This window comes from Rhinoraja longicauda, chromosome 24, assembly GCF_053455715.1.
Source record: "Rhinoraja longicauda isolate Sanriku21f chromosome 24, sRhiLon1.1, whole genome shotgun sequence".
In the NCBI taxonomy this organism is placed as follows: Eukaryota; Metazoa; Chordata; class Chondrichthyes; order Rajiformes; family Arhynchobatidae; genus Rhinoraja; species Rhinoraja longicauda.
In genome coordinates this window covers 17,517,037-17,539,447 of record NC_135976.1, presented here as the reverse complement: position 1 = coordinate 17,539,447, position 22,411 = coordinate 17,517,037, and the positions used below count along the sequence as shown (strand labels likewise).

At 43.6% G+C, this 22,411-nt stretch overlaps 1 long non-coding RNA gene across 1 annotated transcript in view; it reads right to left on the bottom strand.

Moving 5' to 3' along the window:
- The window catches only part of LOC144605452 (uncharacterized), a 200,876-nt gene that overhangs the window by 175,070 nt on the left and 3,395 nt on the right, over positions 1-22,411 (bottom strand). The window contains exon 2 of the long non-coding RNA XR_013548848.1: positions 15,118-15,309. This is a non-coding gene — a long non-coding RNA (uncharacterized LOC144605452). The remainder of the gene's footprint in view (positions 1-15,117; positions 15,310-22,411) is intronic.

The window sequence follows — 22,411 nt, the reverse complement described above, 5'->3', positions numbered from 1 at the left end:
ACCATGTGCCTAAAAGATACCTGGGCTACATCAATATGCATGTAAAAATTCCTTGGCCTGTCTGTAAAACACCATTCAATAAACCAGACGCACATTGTCACAGCTCCAAGCGTTCTCACGTAGAGTAGTACATGCACTCTGCAGTGGAACGCCCATCTTACAAATTTGCTTTCCTTTACTATATAACTAAAATAAATATCAATATGAGTAATATTCACCTGATGGCAGAAAATGTCAGTACTTTAGGATCAAGAACTAAAACAACATTGAATGCCCTTGAGTCCTTTATGCATTCTGTCATTTATTCTGGCTTGTCATTCATTCCAATCACAGAATGATTGAAGCATTCAGCCTACCAGCTCTATCTAATAGGAATCCAGCTGGTCTGACTCCCCTTATCGAAAAGTTCTTACCTTTCACAGAATTATTGAAACCAACTGAATAGTGAAAGGCCTGGATAGAATAGATGTGGAGAGGATGTTTACACTAGTGGAGAGTCTAAAACCAGAGGGCACAGCCTCAGAATAAATAGACGTACCTTCAGAAAGGAGAGGAGGAATTTCTTTAGGTGATGAATCTGTGGAATTCATTGGCACTGACAGCTGTGGAGGTCAAGCCACTGGGTATATTTAAAGCGGAGATTGACAGGTTCTTCATTAGTAAGGGTACCAAAGGTCACAGGGAGAAGGCAGGAGAATAGGATTGAGAGGGAAAGATAGATCAGCCATCATTGAATGACAGAGTAGACTCGATGGACCAAATGGCCTAATTCTGCTCCTATGACTTATGAACGTGAACTTATGAAGCATTGAATGAATACTTTATTGTCACATGTGACATGTCACAGTGAAATTCTTTGCTTGCATACTCAAAGTATGTAAATAGTCACCCATAAAGGGCGCTGACAAAGATACAGGGTATCCGTGCCAGGTCCCCTTTGTTCTCCCCCCTTCCCCCTCCCCCACGGCAGTCCCCCCACGCCGGATCCTCCAATGTTCCTCGGCAACGGCGTCCTCACTTCGCGTGGTACGTCCTCGTCTGTCGGTCGGCGCCTTCATCGACCGCCGCACTGACCTCTCCACTATCGCTGCCAGGTCCTATCTGGACGCATCCGTAGCTCTGTCCCAGGCCCCAGCCGTGGGCTCCGCTGACCCAGGCTCCATCGGCCGTGGGCCCCGTCGACTCACAGCGCAGGGCTCCTCGACTCGTGGTGCGCGGGCTCCGACCTCGACTGCGGGCTCTACCGACTCTGCCGGCCGCGACCTCTGACCCACGGGGGCTCCAGCCTCAGCAAATCTGCGGCCCGCCAGGAAGCCTCTGCTGTAACGGCCTGCCGGGAGGCATCCAGCATTAAAGACCAGCATTCAGACTATCAGCTCTATCTAGGAGCCATCCAGCTAGTCTCCATAATTTCTTGCCTCCAGAATTCTTACGCGGTTTTCTTTTGATCGCTACAATTGAATCTGCTTCCACCACCATCCCCGGCACTGCATTCCAGACACGCAAGGCTCAGTGCTGGGGCCGCAACTATTTACAATATATATTAATGATTTGGATGATGGAATTAGAAGTAACACTAGTAAGTTTGCAGATGACACAAAGCTGGGTGGCAGTGTGAACTGCGAAGAGGATGTTAGGAAGTTGCAGGGTGACTTGGACAGGTTGAGTGATTGGGACCGATGCATGGCAGATGCAGTATAATGTAGATAAATGTGAGGTTATCCACTTTGGCAGCAAAAACAAAGAAACAGATTATTATCTCAATGGTGTCATATTAGGTAAAGGGGGAGTGCAACGCGACCTTGGTGTCCTTGTACACCAGTCACTGAAAGTAAGCGTGCAGGTACAGCAGGCAGTGAAAATAACATGAAGAATGGCATGTTGGCCTTCATAATGAGAGGATTTGAGTATAGGAGAAAATAGGTCCTTCTGCAGTAGTATAGGGCCCTGGTGAAACCACATTGTGTGCAGTTTTGGTCTCCTAATTTGAGGAAGGACGTCTTTGCTTTTGAGGCAGTTCAGCGTAGGTTCACGAGCTTAATCCCTGGGATGGAGGGACTGTCATATGAGGAAAGATTGGAAAGACTGGGCTTGTATTTACTGGAGTTTAAAAGGATGAGAGGGGATCTGAAAGAGACGTATCAAATTATAAAAGGACTGGACAAGCTTGATGCAAGAAAAATGTTCCCAATGTTGGGGGAGTCCAGAACCAGGGGCCACAGTCTAAGAATAAAGGGGAAGCCATTTAAAACTGAGGCGAGACGAAGCTTTTTCACCCAGAGAGTTGTGAATTTGTGGAATTCTCTGCCACAGAGGGCAGTGGAGGTCAATTCACTGGATGAATTTAAAAGAGAGTTAGATAGATCTATAGGGGCTAGTGGAATCAAGGGATATGGGGAGAAGGCAAGCACAGGTTACTGATTGTGGATGATCAGCCATGATCACAATGAGTGGCGGTGCTGGCTCGAAGGGCCAAATGGCCTCCCCCGGCACCTATTTTCTATGTTTCTTTGTACTAACCCTACATTCTACCGTGTCATTTTTGGTTATTTTGTTAATCATCTTCATACTTGACCACACCTTAAAGATACACCTTATCTTTCCATCTACCCTGTCAAAACCTTTCATGAATTTAAACACCTGTAAGAGACCCACTCTTCACTCGGTTCCAAGGTGAACATCTCCATCTTCTCCAGTCTATTCACATTACTGGAATTATCAGCCACAATTATTGTGATAAATCTCCCGCCCCCAACCTCTACTTTCAGCCTGAAGAAAGGTTCCTACTCCTTTTCTCCACCTCCCAAAAGGATGATTTCCACAGTGCATATGTAGAAGTTGTTGTTATTGGAGACATGCCAAACTACCTTAATCTTCTCAGGAAGTAGAGGCGTCGTGTGCTTTCTTGGCTGTAGCTTCAATGTGGTTAGTCCAGGGCAAATTGTTGGTGGTATTTGCAGCTAGGAACTGGAAGCTTTTGACCATCTCTACTTCAGCACAATTGATGCTAACTAGCCACCTCACCTCACTTTCTGAAGTCAATAGTTAGCTCCTTCATCTTGTTGACATTGAGCAATGACATTACCGACTGTCCCCACTAGGATTTCACACAGTTTTTAAAAATTGGTAATGTGTTTATTACTAAAACTCTATGTTTGTTTGTTCCCCCGTATGTTTGTTCCCCCGTATGTTTGTGATGTTTGTACCTTATCTTTGTGCCCCCATCACACGATAGAGCAACAATTTTAGGCCCACCTTACTCACCATTGTCCTGGGGTCTGTATTACCAAAGTTTCATTCAAATTGGTCTTATATTTTTTAAGTTATAGACATTTCAAAGTTTAAAAATTATCTTTCCAACTTACGCTGGCTGTCTTCAGCGTTCGACATCACAATGGGACCCGCCCGAGTGAAGGGAGTGGCGGCCAATGAGGGGGGGGGGGGCACGATGGCCGTCGGGGCAGGATCTGCCAGAGTGACGGGGGTGGCGACCAAAGGGGGGGGGGGGGGGCTGCTGAGCCGAAGAGCTGCCGCTAACTTTAATAAATGTGCTCCCCCGCCGGGAGGACAAGCAGCGTTTTCGACGTCAGTTGGGGCCAGTTGATTTAATACAGATGCTCCCCGACTTACGATGCTTCCATTTATGATGCTTCGACCTACGATATTTCGAGGGGAGGGTGCTAGACCAATGCAGGAGAGGTTTGGGGGGTTGAGAGGGGAATGGCGTGGGTGAGTGGGTGAGGGAGGGGGAGGTGAGGGGGAGATAAGGAGGGCTGAGGAGGGATGGAGTGGGTGTGTGGGTGAGGGGGGGTGGGGAGGAGGGGGGTTGAGGGGGATGGAGTGGATGAGTGGAGGGGAGGAGGAGGGATAGGGGGGGTTGAGGGGGGATGGAATGTGGGAGTGGGTGAGTGGGGGGGAGGTGGATAGGGAGGGGAGGGGGGGGGAGGAGGGAGTGGGAGGGGGAGGCGGGGAGAGGGGGAGGATAGGGTGCTGGACCAATGCAGGAGAGGTTTGGGCCCAACGGGTCCACTTGGTCTAGTTATATGTTAAAAATGGGTGAATTGCTAAACACATGCAATGACTAAATATTAACTTACTATATGAGAGGGATCACCAAAATCACGGTACCATTCCAGTGTCACTTCGATTATTTTGTGTGTTTCATTATTTTTGAGTCCGAAACATAATCAAGTTTCAGAGCTCACAAATATGTTGGAGCTTAATTTTCCCCACAGAATATTCCAAAAGCTTTCACTTTTCTGATCAAAAGAATAACTATAAACACAACATTGATATACTATCCATATCATAAGCTAGGGATAAACCCAACCATGTTTTATCAACATCATAAATAGGTGCAATCCAATTTTTGACACAGTTTTACACTATGAGACCGAAAGGCAGCAGAAGTATTTGATTCAATCAAAATGTGTTCAAAAGAAATTTGTTATCTGCAGTTCATGAAAAGCTTTTTAGTTTAGTTTAGTTTAGAGATACAGTATGGAAATGGCCCTTCAGTTCACTGAGTCCATGCCGCCCATCGACACCTATTAGCACTAGTTCTATGTGAACCCACTTTCACATCCACTGCCTACTCACTAGGGGCAATTTACCGAGGCCAATTAACCTACAAACCTGCACATCTTTGGGGTGTGGGATGAGACCGGAACACCTGGAGGAACACCACCTGGTTACAGGGGAAACGTGCAAACACCACGCAGACAGTACCCGAGGTCAGGATCAAGCCCAGGTCTCTGGCTCTGCACTACCAGCAGTGCTATTTTTATTCATGGAAGTTGCCAGTGCTGTGAAGCAACACAATCAATTCTCTCTTCTCAAAATGGTTGACAGCAAAGAGAGAGATTCCTTTGAGCATTTGAAAGTCAAATTGTTGGCCAAGATCATTGAACTATAAACTACAATGGCATAACTCTCTGTGTTGCTGTCAAAAATATCTTCCAGACAACCTACAATTTAGATGGCAAGCTACATATTGTATGCAAAGAAACTTGACATTGTTGTAATAAATTACAAAATAGAATCCGATCGATGTCTGAATATCTAACTGCAAGGCAAAAATCATTGTACACTTGTGACTAATTTTCTAAAATCAGTAAAATAGGCAAAATGGAAAGGTTTAACAATAACAGCAATCTAAACATAATCTATAAAAATTGATGAAGACAAAGTAACTCCTGAATATTTTTCATTGTCCTGAGCCTAATCCATGGAACTTAAATTTGTTTTACGGGATAGTGCAGGAGAGTTATTTTATTTCATTTAATTGCTTTTCTTATTTCACTGATTTCTGACATTCTGAAGTACTTATTTGCATGTGCTATCCACCTGAATTCTTTGTTACATGCTGTGCTGTATTATTGCTTATTATAGATGCACATAACATGCTATTAATACCCATTCTTATGTTTGTTTGCTCTGCTTATTTAGGGAAGAGAATCACGGGCTTGGAAATTTCTGCTTTCATTATTTGATTCACATTGGCTATTTATCATAGATCTTAAATTTGATTTTATGTGTAAGGACATTTACTTTACAGTTGGCACAAGACCCTCAGACTACCTTTACTTGCACATTACTAGACTTTATCTTGCACTAAACGTTATTCCCTTTATCCTGTATCTGTACACTGTGAATGGCTTGATTGTAATTATGTATAGTCTTCTTGCATAGCACGCAACAAAAAAGCATTTCACTATACCTCGGTATATGTGACAATAATAAACTAAATTAAAACAGCATTTATCTTTGGGAACACAGTGTGTATTGATTTATTATTTGATAGATACAGCATCGAAATGAGACCTTCAGCCCACCAAATTGACGTCAACTATCGATCACCCGTTCACATTGGTTCTATGATATCCTACGGCATGGTGGCGCAGCGATAGAGTTGCTACCTTACAGCGAATGCAGCGCCGGAGACTCAGGTTCGATCCTGACTACGGGCGCCGTCTGTACGGAGTTTGTACATTCTCCCCGAGACCTGCGTGGGTTTCCTCCGAGATCTTCCTCCCACACTCCAAAGACGTACAGGTTTGTAGGTTAATTGGCTGGGCAAATGTAAAAATTGTCCCTAGTGGGTGTAGGATAATGTTAATGTGCGGGGATCGCTGGGCGGCGCGGACCCGGTGGGCCGAAGGGCCTGTTTCTGCGCTATATCTCTAAATCTAAATCTACTTTCGTATACACTCACTACACATTAGGGGCAATTTACAGTGATCAATTAACCTACAAATCATGAAACCGGTGGACTCAGAGGAATCCCATAAGGTGCTCTGGTTTCCTCCCACATGCCGAAGACATGCAAGTGGAATTAAAAACATTTCTGTGCAGTGTATGCAGAACTGGGCTATTTGTTCCCATTGTGAGGGATGCATTTCTTATTTGATTTCGTTATTCAGTATCAGGAAACTAGGCTCTCTGGCTTAGTGCTAATGGTACACAGAATGAAGAAGGGCCCCAATCCAAAATATCCTCTGACCATGTTTAAGATTCAGGATAGTTTCTTCCCAGCTGATATCAGGTAACCGAACCATCCTATCACCAACTAAAGAGTTGTCCTGAGCTACCATCTACTTCATTGGAGACCCTCGTTCAATTGCATTTTTCTGGAGTTTATTTTGCACTAAATGCTGTTACCCTTATCCTATATGGCTGTGGGTAGCTTTATTGTAATCATGTTTAGTCTTCCCACTGATTGTATAGCTCGCAACAAAAAAAGCTTTTCACTGCACCTCGGTACACGTGACAATAAACTAAACTTTGTCCCGTTGTATTACTCCAGCATTTTCTGTCCATCTGCTCTTCAGACGTTCCGACCTGAAACGTCACCTATTCTTTTTCTCCAGAGACGCTCCCTGACCCGTTGAGTTACTCCAGCATTTTGTGTCTATTCCTGCCAACCATAACTTCATTCTAATTGGAACAATCTGGTCCTGAACTTTCCCTATCTCAGTTTTAAGGTTTAGATATAGGCTTATTATTGTCACATGTACCCAAGTCCAGTGAAAAGCCTTGTTTTGCATGCTATCCAATTAAACCAGATGATACTATACCCAAATACAATCACGTCAAACTAAAGTTCAATAGATAGAGCAAATGAGAACACACAGTGTGCAGAATATAGTTCTTAGCAATGTAGCGCACCAGTTCCATAGACAAAGTGCAATGTCCATAATGGGGTAGAAGTGAATCGGACAATACCTTAGCTATGAAGGACCATTCAGAAGGCTGACAACAGAGGGGAAGAGACTATTCCTGAATTTGGTGTTGCGTGCTTTTAAGCTTCTGTACCTTCTGCCTGAATGGAGCAGGGAGTAGAAGGAATAACTAGGCTGGGATAAGTCTTTGATTATATTGGCTGCTTTTCCAAGGCACTGTGAAGCATGGATGGAGTCAATGGTGGGGATTCTGGTCTGTGTGATCGACTGATGTGAGCTGATAAAGTCGAGAAAAATGGAAGGATAAAAAGAGACATACTTCGTTGTAGGTTATTAGTTTTTTTCAAAGCAAGTAATGAATAAAGGTGTTGAATTGAAACAAAATTGAGCTTGTAGCACAACACATGAGGGCAGTCCACATCACATGCTGTTTGAGAGAGAAACAATTCTTAGTAAAAAGGGAAGCTCTTCCCGATAACCCAGATGTGACCATTGTAATATAATAGTACGAGTACTTTATAGAAAAAGATCAAAAGAGTGAAAAAAAGGCTTCACCACTGTCTTCTCAAGATCCTATTATTGCAGATTGATCAAATAAAACACATGTTCAAAGGATAAACTGTTGTTACCTATCTCTTTGAGTTTCTATGGTTACATTTCAAGCTCTCTGCAAGCAAATGTTCTTGTGCCAATCATAAACATGATGTATTATAGCTAATAATTCTGACCATCACAACATTGGAAGAAGTCCAAATGAAATACACAAATGTCAGGAACAAATACAGATTTACTACATTATTACAACAGGATGCGTGCGTAAAAGTAGTACCAACAAAATTCTGTTTTCAACTTCTTCAGCAAATAGGTTTTTATTTGTTAATTATATTAGAATTAGTATTTCCATTCTCCATCAGAGGAATACTTTTTATGGGCAATATCCTTGTATTTGGATAGTTTGGGACAGTTATCCCTGGAACGAAGGAAGATGGGGGGAGGGGGGTGACTTTATATAGGCATGAAATTAAGAGGGGTTTAGTTAGGGTAGATAGTCTTTTTTCCCAGGATCGATGAATCTAAAATTAGAGGGCATGGGTTTAAAGTGAGAGGAGAAAGATTTAAAGGGGATATTTGGTACAAATTCAATACTCAGAGGGTAGCAAGTATATGGAATGAGCTACCAGAGGAAGTGGTAGACAGGGCCAATTACGTTTAAAAGACACTTGTACAGGCACTTGGATAGGATAGGGTTGGAGGAAAATGGGCCAAATGCAGACAAATGGGACTATTTAAGAAGGGTATATAGTGTAGATGGGGCATGTTGGTTGGCATGGGCAAGTTGGACCAAAGGGCATGTTTCCACCCTGTATGACTCTCGGATTCTATGGCACCTTGGTCAGCATGGGCGTGTTGAGATGAAGGACTATTTTCTGTGCTGCATATCTCTATGATTATGACTCCAAAAGCAAAAACAATTTCTTGCATTTCTCATTACTTTTATTATATAAATCTTATTGCCGGTGGGCGATGTTATTTTAAGGTCATTTGATAGCATGCATGCAATTTCCTAAATATATTATAACCAGTTAGAGTCAGACATAGGGAAAAATTATCTGAAATCATGATTATGTAAATTGGTTATATTGTCCAGCAACGCATGCAATTACTCGGCATGTAGTTTCTGACGTGAGGATGAATTTGCTAAATGCATTCCTGTAGCAAGTAATCTCATTAATATTTCGGATCCATTGAAATGAACAGGTTAGAATTGTATTGCCCTGGATTTTACCGTACTAATTGAGGTATTGCCCTTGGTGCTTCACCTTGTGGTTGGGTAAAACTGCCAGCAGCTCCTTGCATCAGCACATGCAGGGTTAAATGAGAGTTAAATAAAAGTTTGAAGACCTTGGAGCTGTGCAAATGTCAGAAACTACATGCCGAGTAATTGCATGCGTTGCTGGACAATATAACCAATTTACATAATCATGATTTCAGATAATTTTTCCCTATGTCTGACTCTAACTGGTTATAACGGCAGCGGCTGACTAGCAGTCTGTCCGTCTTTTTTTTGTTGAGTGTCGGTGTTGGGATGATTTTTATATATATTTTTTTGGTTGTGTATGTGTGGGAGGGGGTGGTGGTGTGTGGGGGGTGGGTGTGGGTGGGTGGGTGTGGGGAACTTTTCTCTTCCTCACGGCGCGGGGTGCGGCTCGGCTGCGGGGCCTAACATCCCCCGGTGCGGCTCGGCCGCTGGACTTACATCGCCCGGTGCAGCTCGGCTGCGGGGCTTAACACCGCCCGGTGCAACTCGGCTGCGGGACTTTACTTTACATCGCCCGGTGCAGCTCGGCTGCGGGGCTTAACACCGCCCGGTGCAGCTCGGCTGCGGGGCTTAACACCGCCCGGTGCAACTCGGCTGCGGGACTTTACTTTACACCGCCCGGTGCAGCTCGGCTGCGGGGCTTAACAGCGCCCGGTGCAGCTCGGCTGCGGGGCTTAACACCGCCCGGTGCAACTCGGCTGCGGGACTTAACACCGCCCGGTGCGGCTCGGCTGCGGGACTTTTCACAGCTGGTGCGGCTCGGCTGCGGGACTTAACACCGCCCGGTGCGGCTCGGCTACGGGACTTTTCACCGCTGGTGCGGCTCGGCTGCGGGACTTAGCTGCGCAAGGCTTGGTCGTGGGCCTTTCATCGCCCGGTTCGGCCGCGAGACGTTTCAGCGCCCGGTGCGGGGACTGTGCGGGTCGGTTGGGGACGAGCTGTCTGTCCGTGGGCGTGGGGAAGAGAGGGGAAGTTTTGTTGCCTCCATCACAGTGAGGGGGTGTTTGGAGTCCCTGTGATGGACGTTTGTGTTGGGGTTATGTGTCTTGTGTTCTTTTTTTTTTTTTTTCTATGACTGCTATGTAGGTACTTCGGTACCGAACGACAAATAAAGCTCTGTTATACTGTTATACTGTTATACTGTTATACAAATGATACATTTACAGATTGTGATAAAATAGCAAGCAAAATCATGCCTTAATGTTTGTGGTTCTTCTTGATGCCTTTTTAAGGCATTTGGAGAGATATATGGATAGGATTATTCACAAAATGCTGGAGTAACTCAGCAGGTCAGGCAGCATCTCGGGAGAGAAGGAATGGGTGACGTTTCAGGTCGAGACCCTTCTTCAGACCTGCTGAGTTACTCCAGCATTTTGTGAATAAATCGATTTGTACCAGCATCTGCAGTTATTTTCTTATACTATATGGATAGGAAGTGTTTAGATGGTTATGGGCCAAATGCAAGCAAATGGGACAGGCTCAATATGCCAACTTGGCTGGTAAAACTGGAGTTAATGAGCATTTAGGAGAGAATAGGTTGCATCGAAATAAGCAAGATGCAGTACTTTTGGAATTGTTGTGAGCTAGCAGAGATTTGATAGGCCGAATGTCATCAAACTTCTCTCATTTAACTCTGCATGTACTGATGCAAGATGCTGCCTTGTCTCTGAGGAAAATATCAATAATGAATAAATTAATAAATGAAAATAAATATACTAGTCAGGGCTGGTGCAGCGACATCATGGTACTGTCTAACTTCTGTTCTCCTAATCTGGAATCATTTTTTATAAATTGCAAACCCTTTTATTCTCCGAGGGAATTTACCTCTTTTATTCTCACTGGAGTTTACATCCCCCCCTCCCTCCCCCCCCCCCCCCCCCCCCCCCCACCCCAAGCCTGCGTACGCGAGGCAAAACTGCAACCCGCTGACCAGGTAATGAGAGTAGAGAGTGTCTTCCTGAACTCCATGGTCATTGTTTTGGGTGATTTTAACAAGGCTACCCTCAGCCGGGAGCTTCCAAAATACAGTCATCACGTTACCTGCCCCACCAGAGAGGAGAGAACACTCGATCATTGTTACACTACATTTAAGAACGCAGATCGCTCTGCTCCCCATGCAGCGCTGGGACTCTCTGATCATTGCTTAGTTCACCTTATTCCGATCTACAGGCAGAAATTAAAATCTGCTAAGCCTGTGGTCAGAACAATGAAAAGGTGGACAAGCGAGGGCATTGAAAACCTACAGTCCTGCTTTGACTGCACTGATTGGAATGTGTTCAGGGAAGCAACCACAAGCCTGGATGAATATATAGACACCGTGACGTCATATGTCAACTTTTGTGAGGACAGTTGTATTCCCACTAGGACCCGGATCAGGTTCAACAGCGACAAGCCTTGGTTCACAGCAGAACTCTGACAGCTTTATTGGCTGGGTAAATGTAAAAATTGTCCCTAGTGGGTGTAGGATAGTGTTAATGTACGGGGATCGCTGGGCGGCACGGACTTGGAGGGCCGAAAAGGCCTGTTTCCGGCTGTATATATATGATATGATATGATATGATAATCTAAAGATGAGGCCTACAGGTGCGGGGATACAGGTTAAGTACAAGCTGAGAAGAAGAATCAGAGCTGCCAAGGTACTCTGGGACGTTGAAGAGCAAATTCTCAGCTAATGACTCAGCTTCAGTGTGGAAGGGCTTGCAAGAAATCACCAGCTACAAGAGGAAAACCCCCCACTCCTTGGACAATCGTCAATTGACCAACGACCTGAATGAGTTCTACTGCAGGTTTGAAAGACAGAAACATAACCCAGGACCTCCACCCACTCCTCCCCAGTAACCACTTCACACCCACTTACAGCCTGACTCCAGTCTGCAAAGACTGGGCCCTCCTCCACTACCCACCCCCTCCTTGCTGCCCAACATCAGTCTGGCCACATCACTAACAATAGAAATTGAGGAGGTGCAAAAGTTATTCAGGAGACAGAAAAGCCGGAAATCTCCAGAACCGGACAATGTTTCCCCCTCTACCCTCAAGCTGTGCCGAACAACTGGCATCAGTCTACATAGACATTTTCAATCAGTCCCTGCAAACCTGCACTGTCCCTGCCTGCTTCAAAGTCTCCACTATTGTTCCTGTACCCAAAAAGCCAAGGATTACTGGTCTTAATGACACAGACCTGTTGCACTGATCTCTGTAATCATGAAAACCCATGAAAGACTTGTGCTGGCCCACCTGAAAAGCATCACAAACCCCCTGCTGGACCCCCTGCAGTTTGCATACTGGGCCAATAGATCAGTGGATGACAGTCAACCTAGGCCTGCACTTCATCTTCCAGCACCTAGACCACCAGGGGAGCTATGCAAGGATTCTGTTTGTGGATTTTAGCTCTGCATTCAACACCATTCTGCCAGAGCTACTACACGCCAAACTCTCCCAGCTGACTGTACCTGAACCCCTCTGTCAGTGGATCACCAACTTCCTGACAGACAGGCAGCAGCATGTGAGGCTGGGAAAATATATCTCAGACCTGCTGACCCTCAGCTTTGGAGCAAGGTTGCGTACTCTCCCCTCTCCTTTACTCTCTCTACCCCAACGACTGCATTTCCACAGACTCCTCTGTCAAGCTTCCCAAGTTTGCGGATGACAGAACCCTGATTGGACTGATGCAGGATGGGGCGGAATCTGCCTACAGACAGGAAGTGACACAGCTGGCGTCCTGGTGCCAACGCAACGACCTGGAGCTCAATGCCCTTAAGACAGTGGAATTGATTGTCGACTTTAGGAGAGCTCCCCCTCCCCTCCCCTCACTCATCATCAACAACACTACAGTCACAACTGTGGAGTCATTTAAGTTCTTCGGAACCATCATCTCCAGGGACCTTAAATGGGAGGCCACCATCGACCTTTGATATTTCCCAGTCACTGCTATCTACAATCAGTTTATCTGGATTATGAACCATATGTTAGCAAAGAAGGTGAATGGTGCAATTAACTTCACTTGCTAGCATTTATTTCAAATGAATTGGCTCCAAATATGCACTTAATTTATGTATTAAAATTATATAAAAATTCTTTCCAACATTCACATCGAGTTCATGGATCTCTAAATATAATAGTACAATCAGTCTGTGGTGCTCTCTTTCACAGAAAGCCCCATTAAACTTTGCTCAGGCTACTTCATTGCCATGCATACATATCCTGGTGAATTCATAGAATCATAGATTCCGAGTCATTCTGCATGGAAACATGCTGTTCAGCCCAACTTGCCCACACCGACCAACACGCCCCGTCTTCACTAGTCCTACCTGCTGCGTTTGGCCTATATCCCTAATCCTATCCTATCCATCAACCTTCAAATGTTTTTTTTAAACGTTGTGATAATACCTGCGTCAACTACATCCTCTGGTAGCTTGTTCCATACACCTACCATCCTTTGTGTAAAAAAACGGTGGCCCTCATGTTATTGTGAAATCTTCCCTCCCTCAACTTAAACCGCGACTTAAACCTATGGATCTGCTGACAATACCAGCCTATTTTCCTTTTTTTTAAACTTACTTTACTTTATTTGGGCACAGGTCTAACACTTGCCATGATAATCCAGAACTTGTCCCACACCGTTCATTCCATCTTCTCCCCACACCCATCTGGCAGAAGATACAGAAGCTTGAAAGTGTCCACCACCAAACTCAGGAACAATTTCTATACTGTGTTATCAGGCTTCTGAACAGTACTACCATAAGCTAGGGTACAGTCTGGTTCATCTCTACCCTATTGCAGACATTGGACTTTGGATTGGATTGGTCTCTGGAACTGGTGCGCTGCAATATTGAGAAGTATTCTGCACTCTGTATCTTCCCATTCGCTCTACCCACAAGACTGAGTTTGACTTGATTGTATTTATGCATATAAATTGATTGTATTATTTGATTTGATTGGATAGCATACAAAACATAGCTTTTCACTGTACCTCGCAACAATAATAAACCTAAACCTAAACATGTTTTGCTTTCTTGAGAGAGAAGAGTGCAGAAAAAGTAATCTCCACTAAATGATTGTTCTGTTCTTATTCAGTTAAGAATCATGGCAATTATAACCAAATACATCATTTTGACATTTTCACCCTGGGATAAAGGTTCTGACTGTCTAACCTATTACTCCTCTCATAATTGCACACACTTCTATCAGCTCAGCCTCCAAAGCTCCATAGAAAACAATCCAACCTCACCTCATATCCTCAAATCCAGGCAACATTCTGCTAAACAATTTCTACACCCTCTCCAAGACTCCACATCCTTCCTGTGTAATGGGGCGACCAGTTCTTTACAAAAAACTCCAATGCGGCCTCATCAAAGTCCAGTAAAACTGCAACATGTCTTCCTGACTCTGATGGTCAATGCCCTGACCGATGAAGACAAGCATAGGGAGCTGGGGATTTGGATTCCAAGATCCCTCGGCACATCAATGTGATAAGTGTCTTGTCAGGTCAAGAATTGGGACAGAGAAATAGACAATTATTCTTTAAATACCTTGGAGTGCAGGAGGATGAGGGTCGATCACATGGAGGTGTACAAGATCATGTGAGGAATAGAATGGGAAAATGCACAGTGTTATGCCCAGAATGGAATCGAAAAGCAGAGGACATGGGTTTAAGTTGAGGGGGGAAAGATTTAATAGAAACCTGAGGGGTAACTTTTTTACACAAAGGTTGTCGGATATATGGATTAAGGTGCTGGAGAAGGTAGTTGAGGCATGTTTAAAATACATTTGGGCAGATACATGGATAAAATAGGTTTAGAGGGTTATGGGCCAAGTGTGGGCAGATGGGACTAGTGTGGATGCCTCATCTATGTTGGTCGGTGTGGGCATGTTGGGTCGGTTAATTTTAGGCAATTCCTATCATTTGAAATTTTCAGCAATGGCCCAGAAGCATACTGCTTCCTACTCCAGCTGAGGTTGGTATCGGAAGATGCAAGAAAGAATTCTGTGTAAAAATAGCTTAAAATCAAATAATCATTGCAAAAAAAAAAGATTTTCAATCATGTTAGCTGCATGGAGGAGGTATATGCATTGGATGAAAGAACTGTGATTTCAGTGAATTTTCATTTCTCTACTTACTGTTTATATAATTGCATTGTTAAACTGGATAAAGCCGGGTTTGCTTCTTCAGTCACAGTTGATTGGCTGTGAAATGTCAGCTTTGTGGGCACAGTTCGTCTTGCAAATTTTAACAAGGCCCAAGAGATTTATTTACGAACACTGTTGTCTGTTTGGGATGTGGTATAAGCTTCAGTAACTCCATCTCAGCAGCTGTTAAAAAAAAACGATTAATAAATTCTTCGTAACTAATTACAAGTCTGATATTCAACAATAACAGCGATCAAATATTATTTGACAGTAAATTAGGTTACTTTGCTGGTGGTCAAGATTTATGGAGTAAAGCATGATAAAAGAAAAGGATTTTATAATGCCAGAAATATTACTGCCGTGGAAGATCGCTCAGAAACAGCCTAATTATCTAATGAAGCGTAAACCTGAAGGTACATTTTATACAGCTCCTCATTGGTTCAGGACTCTTGCAAGGGCACAAAATCCCAAGGCTAAATCAAGCCTGCAAGCTTGTTCACAAGAAGCAAACCAGGGCCATATGTTGCCACAAAGACATTTGAAGCTGTGTGTAGGCAGTCATGCAGATTGTATAGCAGGACTTGTAAATTATTTGAAAAGAGAGTGTGGGCTCAATGTAGGTTAGTTACCTATAATTGGAGTATTCAATATTCGTACTGTTGGGTTGGAAGCTACTCAAGTGGAATAGGAAATGCTGTTCCTCCGGTTTGCATCTGGACTCACTCTAGCAATGGACGAGGCCCAGGATAGAAAGCAAATCATTGTCTTTTCATTTCTGACTTTTATCCAACCATCTGCCAATTAAAACCTCCCCTCCCTCCTATGTGAACCGATCACTTACCAGACTTTGTCTTACTCTCACTTCTCTTACAGCTTTCTCCTCCCTACTCCAATCAGTCTGAAGAAGGGTCCCAACCCAAAACATCACCTATCCATGTTCTCCAGAAATGCTGCCTGAACCACTGAGTTACTGCAGCACTTTGTGTCTATTCTTGGCTCTTGATTCCCCTGTTAGAAATTCAGGTAATACGCAGTCTTTTGACTCACATTTACAACATTCACATTTTTCTATCCTTTTTAATGATGCACCATGGAAACAGGCCGTTTGGCATTTCCACGCTGACCTTTCTGTCTTGGACCTCCTCCATTGTCAGAGTGGGGCCCAGCGCAAATTGGAGGAACAGCACCTCATATTTCGTATGGGTAGCTTGCACACCAGCGGTATGAACATTGACCTCTAACTTCAAGTAGCCCTTCCTTTCCCTCTCTCTCCATCCCCTTCCTCTTCCCAGTTCTCCTACCAGTCTTCCTGTCTCCGACTACATTTTATCTCTGTGTTCTATGTTAGCTCTATGTTATTCCACTTTCCCATCCACTCCCTACACACAAAGTGCAATTTTATTGAAGCCATCTATCCTACAAGCCTGCACATCTTTGGGATATAGGAGGCAACTGAAGCACCCGGTGAAACCCCACGTGGTCACAGGAAGAATGTGCAAACTCCACACAGAAACGGCACCCAAGGTAAAAATCGAACCCGGCTCTTTGGTGCTGTGAAGCCATAATGCTTTTACCACTTCCTTTCATTAAATTTGGCAATTGCTTCTCATCTTTACCATTTTAGACCAGTTATTTTGATTGTTTGGCCACTGCTCATTTTCGCTACAACTTAAAAGTCAAATTCATTTCTCACTAAAACATTACTCTATTACTATCTCCAATTTTGAAAATTTTTGTTTTTAACTCAGCAATGATTAAGATCACATCTTGAAGACATTGCCGAAGTTGGAACAAAGTAAGAGAGACACAAGGAACTGCATATGTTGAAGTCTTTAGCAAAATTCAAAGTACTGGAAGAACTCAGTGGGTCAGGCAGCATCTGTAGTGGGAATGGATGCGATGTTTCAACAATGGACTCCAATCGGTCTGAATGAAAGGAAGACCCAAAACATCATCTGTGCATTTGCCTCCTCAGAAGCTGTTTGACCCGTTGAGCTACTCCACCACTTTGTGTTTTCCACAAAATAAGGCGACTTTTAATTTGGTGTGCACTAATATGCTGCAGGTCAAAAAATAAACCAATTATAGGTATAAGCAAGAAGTTAGATTATATCTGTTAATTTATACTTGCTCTAAACACAAAACAAAGCTATTTCCAAAGCTTGTGTGTCTACAGATAAACGTGTGTCTAAAAAGACAAGGGATTTATTGGATTACACAGGTGTGGTTGATGAAATGTGTCATCATTCTCAACGCTGCACAGTGAGTTACCTGAGCTAATGCCAAACTAGTTTTTCTGCCTTTCCTATTTGAATGAAGTTGGAGTAATTCTGTGTCACTGATGTGTCAGTCTCAGTATTGTCTTCAATTTGCTTTAAATAGCAGGGAAAGAGAGGCACATAGATCAAAAGTTCATGTCTGTATTTGAGTGGAATCCAGGAAAGATGAAGGGACACAGGTGGTGGTGGTGGTATTGGCTGAAAGAGAAAGGGATAGGTTTGCTTGGAGGAGATGTGAATAGACCCCCACTATGCACAATAGTGCAGCTAGTGGAGTTGCTGCCTCAAAGCACTTGAGACTCCAGTTCGATCCTGACCTTGGGTGCTGCCTGTACAAAGTCTGCACGTAAAGGCACTGTGCCCTCACAGTACCATTTTGCCGGGTTCAATCTTGACCTTGGGTGCTGTCTGTCTGTGGAGTTTGCACGTTCTTCTGTGTCTGCGTGTTTCTTAAGGGTGCTCCAGTTTCCTCCCATATCCCAAGGTCTGTGCGGGTCTGTAGGTTAATTGGCCTCTGTAAATTGCCCCAGATGCGAAGGAATGGGGTAACATACAACTAGTGTGAATGGATGATCGATGGTTAGCATGGACTCGGTGGGCCGAAGGTCCTCTTGCCATGCTGCATCATTAAAAAGGAAAGAAAAAATGAATACTGGAAATGTGAGTCAAAAGAACATCTACATTTTTAACAAGGGAGTCAAGTCAAGAAGCAAGAGTTGCAGCAGCTATAATGCAACTTTTCTTTTTAAGAGTTATATAGCACTGGAGGATGGATTTACACAGTGCTTGTTTACAACATTTTTTTCCAAATCAGCAATGGTTGGCACTGAATGCACACAGAGATTATGAAAACCTGTTCTAAGATACCATTCTGCTTACAGTAGATCAAAAGGGCAAAGGGTGATCACACCCATCTTATCTCTTTATGATAGCTTTTGGGATCCCACACAAATAATTTACTTGCCTATGAAAAAATAACAGTGGGAACAAGAAAAGCAGTGGAACCAATGCTGACTTAAAGAGTTTGTATTTGGTCCTGTCTTACCAAAGAAGGGTCCTGACCCGAAACGTCCTCTATCCATGTTCTCCAGAGATGCTACCTGACCAGTTCAGAATGATGCAGTACAGAATGCCACAGATCCTTCTTCCCTCTGTCTATCAAACTGTACAACTCCTCCCCCTTTTGTCGTGGGGTAGACTGACTCCCCCCCCCCCCCCCCCCTCCCCAATCTTTATCTTTGCACATCCCTAATCCTTTCCACTCATCACTTTAAATTTCATGTTTCATATATTTTGTGTTATATGACTGTTGGGATAATGTTCCCTCCTGGGATAAATAAAGTTCTATCCCATTATATTGTATCATATCGTACCTGCTGAGTTTCTCTAGTATTTTGTGCCATAATCATAATTGGGGGAAATGGACCAATATACTGGTAAAAATATTGCTTAACAGCAAAGGTGGATATTAAACTCCAAAGGTGGTCATATTAAAGAACTGACTGTACTCTGAACAAGGATTACACCTCAGAATTTTTTCTACTGAATGGATTTGTTGTGAACTTAAGGGTCGTTTTTACACATAACAACATAACAATCCAATTGCAGCAGAGAATATCCTCACCTGGAATTGTGACAGTAAATTGCATGGAGTAGAACCCAATTGTTGTGTGTGCAAATTGACATTTACAATGATGACACAGCAACAGAGATAACATTTCAAAAGTATTTCCTTAGCTGTAAAATGCTCTAAGAAAATCATGCATTGACAGGTGTGATATCAATGCCTCTCTTCATTTTAATTTCCCAAAACAAATGACAAATGGTGGAGATCTTACTTCTAGTTATAGTTAGAAGACTTCAATGATTCAATGTTTTTTTTATTATCACGTGTACCAAGGTACAGTGAAATGCTTTTTTTTGCATACAGCTCAGCAAGACTATCATCATACAAAAGCACAATCCCCCGGTAAGTACAGAATGTGCAAAACAGCTCACTGAGTCTATGTGGAAGAGGCACCATTTTGGTGCCATTTTATAGTCCCAGCTGCTGCTGGCCACAGAGGCCCATTGCAGCCGTCACCTTCATTCCAGTCATCCTGAGAACTATTGTCCCTCTCCTTACAGGAGAGGGTCCTCTGCAGCCGGTTCCCCGGGGGGGGGGGGCGCCTTCCACAGCTGACCTCTAGGGCACAGAAGGTAAGACTCTCCGGTTCTTCTTATCGGACCCGTTGTCCAGCTTCTGCCACCATTCCCCTCCATCCTCCTACCTGGGCATCCATCTCCGGGCGGGTTTCCGGTTCTGCAGTCGCATAATGAAGGTATCACTTCAGGTGCCAGGATTTATGGTATGCAGACATTAGGTACAACAAGGAATTGGAATTCCTGATTTAAGATAAACGGATATGGCAACCTCAAACTTTGCAAACCCTCACTCTCATTCCGCCAGCTTGCGTCAGGGAAATGGAAATGACATAAAATTACCATTCTAAACAGATTTTCACAGCCATAATCCTCTTCACAGTCTACAGCCATGCTATCCTCTTTTTACTGTTGGAGATGTATTTGGAGGTTAGAAAATCACGCATAGTGAGGCACATTTGCCTTGATTATGTTCATTTCTGATATCCAGGCAAAATAATTGCTTTAAGTGCATTCTTACTAAGTTGGTGTGTTGTTTTAGAGATACAGCATGGAATTATGTCCTTTGGCCAACCGAGTCTTTGCTGACCATCGAACACCTACTCACACTAGTCCTACTTTCTCATCCACTCCCTACACATTAGGGGAAATTTACAGAGGCCAATTAACCTCCATGCCCGCACATCTTTGGGATGTGGGAGGAAACCGGAGCACCAGGAGGAAACCACGCGGTCACAGGGAGAAGGTACAAACTCCACATAGGCAGCAGCTGAGGCCAGGATCAAACCCAGTCTCTGGAGCTGTGAGGCAACAACTCTACTAACTGTACACTGTGACATCCTGCCATCAGGGTTCCTCCTGTGAATCTTCTTCCCCATTTCAACAACTCATCTCATTTTGGTTGGTTTCTTTTCTCTCCCAGTGACGCTTACTTTCAATAGGTGGTCCTGCTATTTTACCCTGGCCTGGGAGAACTTGGCATATGCGTACTCCAATAGTTCTCCAGACTACACCCTCTCCATCAAGAGACATTTGGACAGGTATATGGATAGGATTCACTTTGAATCTTGGGACGTTCTAAAAACTGACAGACCTATGGCAAAACACACAAGTCTCTCTCCCTCTCTCTTTCTCTCTCAGGGGCTGAATGAAAATGATTTCAAGACTAGACACAATGAACTGCATTTGCAGGAATCTTGCGTAGAAAACAAAGTGCTGGAGTAACTCAGCGGCTCAGGCAGTATTTCTAGAGGACGTGGATAGGCGACGTTTTGGGTTGGAACCCATCTTCAGACTGTTTCACAATATCGTTGTGCCAGAATGCTGTGTCCCAGACAGGGAGGCATCATCATACAAGTCCATTCAATAGACAATAGACAATAGACAATAGGTGCAGGAGTAGGCCATTCAGCCCTTCGAGCCAGCACCGCCATTCAATGCGATCATGGCTGATCACTCTCAATCAGTACCCCGTTCCTGCCTTCTCCCCATACCCCCTCACTCCGCTATCCTTAAGAGCTCTATCCAGCTCTCTCTTGAAAGCATCCAACGAACTGGCCTCCACTGCCTTCTGAGGCAGAGAATTCCACACCTTCACCACCCTCTGACTGAAAAAGTTCTTCCTCATCTCCGTTCTAAATGGCCTACCCCTTATTCTTAAACTGTGGCCCCTTGTTCTGGACTCCCCCAACATTGGGAACATGTTATCTGCCTCTAATGTGTCCAATCCCCTAATTATCTTATATGTTTCAATAAGATCCCCCCTCATCCTTCTAAATAGTGAACGATAAAACAGATTTGCTCTGCTTAAATTATCCACTTGGCATAGATCTCTCAATAAAGGATTAACAAATTACTGGTTAAAAGTCATGCACATAAAATGTTTCCACTACTTGCTCTGTGAATATAGAAATGCTTGTTTCAGCATTTTCTTGGAAAAGCATTGCTTAAAATAGCCTGAAGCAGCAAAACCTGACCAAATGATCACCTGATCAAAACAAAATGTTTTCAGGAAAATACCCTCTTTTCTTTCCTTAATTTCTGCACGATTACTACATAGTTTTAATCAACTATTACGATACGATACGATACGATAAAACTTTATTCATCCCCAGAGGGAAATTGGTCTGCCAACAGTCACAACACACAAGGTACACAAAAACTTGAAATTAAAAGTGTCAAAAAAAAGATAACTTCTCTAATAAACTTTGTGCTTAGTGACATCCAATTTCATATGCAAAATAAAACATTTGAAGCTGGCACCCTTTTAGCCATTTATTCAACTGTTAGTAATAAACCCATTCTCCAGCCCTTTAAAATGCTGATTGTTTGCAGAACTTTCCACATCAAAACATGTTTACATGACCAACCAAATCAACTTTTTCAGGACAATTACACTGAGATCACCATGAGCCCACCAGTCATTGTATTATGCGGAGTGTTTTCATCCTTTGAATGTTCTGGGTTATCATTCTCTATACTGAGTTGAAAGGCTTTGTCTATAAATATACACCATTAACTGGTACATGAACTCATTCTCCAGCTATGAATAAAGTGTAGGAGTCATAAGTTCATAATTATAGGAGCAGAATTAGGCCATTTGGCCCATCAAGCCTACTCTGCAATTTAATCATAGTTGATCTATCCTACTCACCCCATTCTCCTGCCTTCTCCCTGTAATCTTTGATACCCTTACTAATGAAGAATCTGTCAATCTCCACTCTAAAAATATCCATTGACTTGGTCTCCACTGTTAGCTGTGGCAATGAATTCCACAGATTCACCACCCTCTGACTAAAGTAATTCCTTTCCATCTCCTTTCTGCAGGTACGTCCTTTTATTCTGAGGCTATGGCCTCTGGTCCT